General features: G+C 36.2%; 1 protein-coding gene across 1 annotated transcript in view; it reads right to left on the bottom strand.

Annotated features, from left to right (window-relative positions):
• Positions 1-6,459, bottom strand: part of POU6F2 (POU class 6 homeobox 2) — a 312,647-nt gene extending 306,188 nt beyond the window's left edge. Inside the window, exon 1 of the mRNA XM_068674957.1 lies at positions 6,259-6,459. The gene's annotated coding sequence lies outside the window, so the exon portion shown is untranslated. The remainder of the gene's footprint in view (positions 1-6,258) is intronic.
• Positions 6,460-6,795: the final 336 nt, after the last annotated feature.

Here is a 6,795-nt window from a genome sequence, read left to right on the forward strand (position 1 = left end):
TACAAACTTGTAAAATATGAATTACCTGATGAAATCAGTGACTGAAGTAACATGAATTTCCTTTCTAACACTTTCATTTTGCTTAAGTACCTGGTTCTCTTTGCAATACCCACCTGTGAGTAGAGAGCCTCATCCTGCAAAGAGTTAGCAGTCCAAACAGATCATGCTGCGTAAGTAACACTTGCTGTGTTATATGTAACACTCTCTGGAAACATCACAGGAGCAAAAGTTACTCTTGCAAGTAAGATTTTGAAGTAGTGCTTATCAAATTATGGGATTTGTTTTACAGTAAGGTGGTCCATGAAAACCCATCAAGACTGGACCCACCTGTTTTGACAAGAACAAATGTCAGCATCTGGCCCTGTAAATCCTTACTGGCACAAGCAACAGGCACAGGACAGCTGTGCGGTACACCTGAGAGTAAGACCATGTTTCAAAGTTCTCTTCCCCAAAACACATTTCCTCAACTTTAATGCACAAGCGTTAATGACATTGATTGCTGTTATGCATGTGAGTGAAAGGGAGACTGCATAAGAACTTGCTGGACCTAATTTTGCTATAATAAAGTGTGGTGTTTACAAATTATATCACTCTTTGATAATAATAATAGGCTTTTTTAATCTTAGTAACTACAAAATCTATTTTAAATAACTCAAGAAAATTTAAGTGATTGATAATGTAAGATTGGATTGGAATAAAGCTTTTTGTGTCCCCTCCCGCTTTCTTTTTCCAGCTTGCTCCCTCTACCACTTTTCAAAATGGCTAGGAATTTAGATCAGTCTCTTGATCTTCAAAATTTTCTTTTGAACTAACAGTTAGATAAAGCTCTCCTGTGGAACAGCACTACCAGTCAACAGAGAATCAGTAGCAAATATCAACAACTAATCTTCCTCTTTTGAAGAAATAGTCCTACATATCACAGAGGTTTCAAAGCCAATGATAAAACAAAAACCCTGAAGCTATAGTCCATTTACCTGTAGCCTGACATCCTTGAAACCTAAAAATGTTCAAGGGCTTTGAATTACTATCTTTAATCCTAATCGTCAGTTCTAATTATAAGAGTTTACATTACAATTATTTAGCTGGCATTTAAACCAGGCTTAGTTATATTTATTAGCTGTGACAGTTGCTCAATAGGCAAGTTGGACCAGATCCTGGAAAGTGTTATTTACGTGAGGAGTCCCACTGAGCTCAGTGCTGTGCTGTGCAGCTTGAGGCAGCAGGCGTTGCTCACATACCTAAAGATTCAGCAGCTGCAGACTTCTTACATGCACTTAAGTTGCTGAGCAACTTTTAAGTACAGGCATAAGTCCTATTAATTTAAATGAGACATAATCACGTGTATATTCAGAATTGAGTGGTCTGAAGTTCTTCCTGCCATTTTTACAATTTCAGGAAAAGAAGTAGCATTGCAAGTAAATGCCACTGAGAGATGTAAATCACAGGAACAAGAATATTTTGCCATGCCCTCATCTAATGTTGAAAATGCTACATACAATTTGTCTTCAATTGTCCTTTTATTTTCTCCCATTTGAGTTGCAGTTAGATCAGAGAAGAAAAATAAAAGTCTTGTTACAGCTACAGGTCAGTGTGAGATAAGATGCTCAGCACAGTCACTTCTATGTACTGTACATACAGAAGTAGCCCAGATTGGTATTTAGTTTATCAGCCTACCATCTAGGAAACACAGAGGTACTTGAATGTAAATGCATTGCCAAAAGATAAAAATCTACATCACTGGACGAGTGTTGCTTGCCCAGCAATTTAAAGGTCATCTGACCTACATTATTTTTCTTTTACCATTAGAATAACAGTGAATATACACAGAGTGCAAATCACAGCTTTTTAGAGCTTTGACCTCTTAATTGGCCTGACCCACAAACTAACACATGAGACAGCAGAGAAGCACATGGAATAGGAAAAAAGAAAGAAAGAAAAAAAAGTAATTCAATAAGGAAAAATGAATAAATATATTTTTAGAGGGCTGATTTCAATTAAAACCTGATTTTGGTGTGAAAAAAAAAAAAAAAAAGAAAAATCTTTTTAAGCATGAATGAAAATGATAAAAATCCATCTCTTTTGCTGTAAAAAGAAAAGTCAACAGAGAAATGCATTCTTTTGCTGGAATCCAGGCCTAGGACCAAAGAATTTACATATATTAAATTAACGAGATCCAAACTCCTCTACAACAAATATTTATACTGTAAAATATTACAGCCACATTCCTGCATCTCCTTACAATAATAATTCTTAAGGACACAGTATGCTGGAGAGCGTATAAAACAGCACGTTTCTGTGGAGATGGAATGCTTCATTATCAGAGTACCAGCTTGTTCATAAATATTAAAAAAAAAAATGTTTTTGAAGTTTCTCAAACATGATTCTTATTGTTTACACTGCCTCTCTACTCCTGGAAACAACATTCAGCTTGTACCTGTCCATACGCCTCTCTCTCACTTTCTTAAAGTGCAGAAAGTGACTGCTGGTGACTGCAGAGGACAGCTGTGTCTGTGCTGGGCACTGAGCGAGCAGCCAAGGGGACATATACTCTGACCTCACTTATGCAAGTAGTCATGCTTACAGCAAAAGGTTTGGCCCTGCTTGTGAGAACAGGATTTGTCCCAAACTGGTAATGAAAGCGCCTAATTCCTTCATGTATTCTCAAAGTGCATCTTCAAATTATGTGTAAGTTGGTTCTTTTCTGTTTGCGTTAAGTTATAGGTGCTCCTGTCTATTAGGGACACAAATGAGTATTCCAAGAGAAAAGGACCTTCTCTACTACTACAAGAGAAATCACTTAAAGATGCTTAAGACAAACTAACACTATAGACCTAATTTTCATTTGGTAAAAATTAAACTCCTGGGTATGCAGTGATCTGCACTACAAATCAATACTGACAACAGAGCAAACTTCCAAGTGGCCCATGGAATGAGTGGTCTCGAGTGGTCTCTCCAAAGCATTTTTCCCCCTGCTCTGTCCCCATTAATTGTGGAGAAAAAAAAAAAAAAAAAAAAAAAAAAGGAAACAACGAATAAACCCCAAACCAAGAATCTAAAACATAGAACAGGAAGACCCACCTCGGCTGAGCAATGTATCACTCACCTAAACTGGGCTCAGGAGCAGAACTCTGTACAGGCAGAGAGCTGTGTTTACTCTTGCATAAATAACTTTTACCAGATGATGAGGTTACATGGAGGATGCCATTGAAATATATAAAATAAACACGGGTAGCATGTAGAAAGAAAAGTCAAACATCGCAATAATAATCACAAAGGCGTGCTTATTTGAAGAAGAGTGTTACCTAATTTACTTCTTCTCACTTCAGAGAGATCTTATTTAAGCACATGCATACACCCTCCCACCCCCCATATATTTGCAAGAACCAGTGAACACAGAAATGTGCAGCCAGCCCGGGCCCTGAGGCCAGTGGATCAAGATGGCAGGCTGGCCTTGGGTCCCCTGAGGCCAGCAGAGCCAGAAGGGTGATTGGACACGGTGACCTGTCTGCATGAGATGAGACAAAAACAGGAGGGCTGTAATGCTGATGAACTAACCTGTCACTCACAAGCTCGGGTCTGAAAAAAAAAAAAAAAAAAAAAAAAAAAAAAAAAAAAGGAAAGAAAAAGAAAAGCAAAATAGAAGAAAAAGGTACAGCACAGATTTTTAGAAAATACGGAAGGTAGAAAAATATTTGGAATAATTACATGATGCATTTAATTACCTGTTCATTTAAATGAGCTCAGGCTATACATGGAATGTGGCACAAAATCCAGCTGATTGCATATCTAAAAGCAAAAGGCATTTGTAGAAATAATGGATATTATGGTTCAGTGTGCAAGGAAGGATGCTACAGACTACTGCTGTCAGGGATCGGGGTTTCATTCCAAGCACTCCAGTTATGAATCAAAATCACAATGAGCAATGAGCTTCTAGATCTTGACACACCAGGCAAGGAGGTTGTTCTTCAGAGTACTTGGCTGTTTAATTGCTTGCTTAGGGGAGGAAAAATCCAGAGGGAAAGCATGCATCCAGTTCTGCACCTTGGAGCCAGTACAGCCAGGTGCTAGGTAGTAGTTAGGATTGCAGCGCTCTGCTGACCATTGCCATCACCAGTGGGAGTCACTGTGGACACTGGTGCCTTGAGACAGAGGAAATCAAGGATTTAAAAAAAAAAAAAAAAAGTGGAAAATGCATTTAATGATGAACAAGTACTTCGTGTTGAAAATGCCTTTAGATCAGCATGCTCCTGCTATTACTTTTGTGTCATACACAGACGAGTGTTTGAACTACAAATAACTGCTAGTGTTTCTGATCTCTATTGGAGCAGAGATACACATGTATAGTTTGGATTTTTAATTAGGCAAGTTCACACTCCATTAGCAGCAAACAAGATGGAATTTAAAGCTATATCTGCAGGATTAGCTAAAACAAAATTTAGTTCTCACAGCTGGAGAAAAAAACATGATTCTGAGATTAAAAAAAGGAAAATGATAAACATTTATTTAAAGTTTTGATTTCTGAGGTTTGAAAGTTAATAAAGACTCTTAAGAACTTTTTCTAAAACAATTGCACCAGGAAATGAACGTCTCTTCTAGCAATATACACATCCCAAATATGCAAATCTTTACTATTTATCAATATCAAATACAGACTTACAACATGGCAAGATTTCATGGCATAAGGTTTGTCTTTTGATGGTTATTTTCTCTTTTCAGCTGAGTATTATAGTACATTATGAATGTGTATTTCTAGTTATAGTAATGTATGGTAATTATGCTGATTGCTTCCCAAGTTTTAAGTAAGTCTTTGATTCTATAACTAGAGTATACTTTTTTTAATAATAATAATAACAAAAATAGAATTTTCTTTAACTTCATTTTATCTTCACAAATGGTAATAGTGACCAAATACTGAACAATAAATCAAAAACATACTTGCAAATTTTGTGGTTTTATGAACATTTTTGGATGTGTCCACTAACACATACAATAGGTAAATATGCATACACAGAGATCAAAAAATGCTTGAAATACCTAACAATTAAGTTGCACAATAATTAAATCCATCAATTATAACAAAATAAAACAAAAAAGTTAGTCTCCTAAAATAGCTACATGTATTTTTCTTTGAAGTGTTATTGATTTTTAGGAAATTAAATTAAGTAGCACATGCAATAAACATTCTTCCAGTTATTCACTGAACTTTTTTTTTTTTTCTTTTTTTTTTTTAATTGATGAAATATGCAATGTTACACCCAGGGAAAAAAAAAATGCTCATACCCTTTTAAGCCTCAAAATCACTTTCCTAGAGCTAGCAAGCTTTAAATATAAAACAGCTAACTCACACTTTCTTACATGCCAAAGAAAAAGTTACATTAAAGGGATATCACAAGCTTTGAGATTTATCAAGGTTTCAGGATAAATTTTCTGTCAACTGTACTTGCACAAAACCTTGCCATTGCATTTGCTTTACAATCATTAAATATTTCTCTTTAAGACAGGACAAGTTTACACAAAAAGGTAATTAACCCGCTCTAAAATACGTATTTTTAAGCAGTGCAATACCAACAAATATGCCCCACTTTTTTAGGTGCAAGGCAGCCTAATAGAAAGCTGTTAATGTTTGGGGGATTTTTAATAAAAAATGTATTTTCTATTTTTAAAATATTTAAAGCAATGAAAGTCTGTGGTAAACATGGTATTACATATTTGACATTTTCCGCCTAGAAATGCATTACTGTGTACGATGGTATTAATAAACCATGTGCTTTGAGGGACTTCTGTGCTTTGCCATAATTTAGTTGAAAACAGTGCACAAGATGCGTATTTTTCCACCATTGTATCAATATATAGGAAACAAATACTAAGTCATCACTTCAGCAGCATGCGTTCAGTACACTGGAAACATATGCAAAAAACACAAACTTTTGAGAGTTCAAAAAATATCCTTTGCCAGAGACTGATTTACAAGGCAGTGGTTAATGAGAAAGTGTTGAGCGCTTAAGATTTTGTTAGAAGAAAAGAAAAACAGACACCCTCTTCCGACTCCAGCTGCATTCATAGGGAAACAGCCTTCCGTGTACAACAGGAGAAAATAATTTAATTTCTGTCCCCACTCCAGGTTATTATTCGAAGCAAATGAAAAGACAATGATTCTTCTCTCTTCTGGCTAAGCTCAAAACAGCACAGTTACAAGACACACAGAAAAACTACAGACTTATCAGAAATCACAAAACAGAAAGAGAAGGACTCACTGACCCATTTGGAAGACAAAGACGACAAAACGGAAAAGCTCTAAAAATCAGCTTGTGAGGCCTTTGAGAGATATTCTTCTGGCATTTCATCACAGCAGCCCCAGACCAGTTCCCTTCCCTGGATACAGGGAGGGAGAACTAAATAGAGCTGTTTATTAAAGCTGTTGTGCTGGATTGCATTAGGAAGCACGAGCAGACCACCTGGACCTTTCAGATTGTGGCAGTGTTTAATTTGCAGGCTGCCCCTCCGCAGCAGCAAAGACTACTACATTTACCAAGCTCAATCACACATTATCTGGATTAGGAGTAAAAGAAGAAAAAAAAAATGGAAAAAAAAATAAAAATAAATAAAGAGAAAAAGAGGGAAATAAAATCCACAGCCTGTAGTATAGGAATACAGTCAATATAGGAATAATGAACAGCATCAGAAATAGAAAGCAACTCCCTAGCAAACAGAACACTTTCACTCTTCAGTTCTTCTACTTCAGCACATTTAAACAAAACACAAAGGTAAATTAATAACTAGCTTGATTTGGCAAAG

Source organism: Anas acuta, chromosome 2, assembly GCF_963932015.1.
Source record: "Anas acuta chromosome 2, bAnaAcu1.1, whole genome shotgun sequence".
In the NCBI taxonomy this organism is placed as follows: domain Eukaryota; kingdom Metazoa; phylum Chordata; class Aves; order Anseriformes; family Anatidae; genus Anas; species Anas acuta.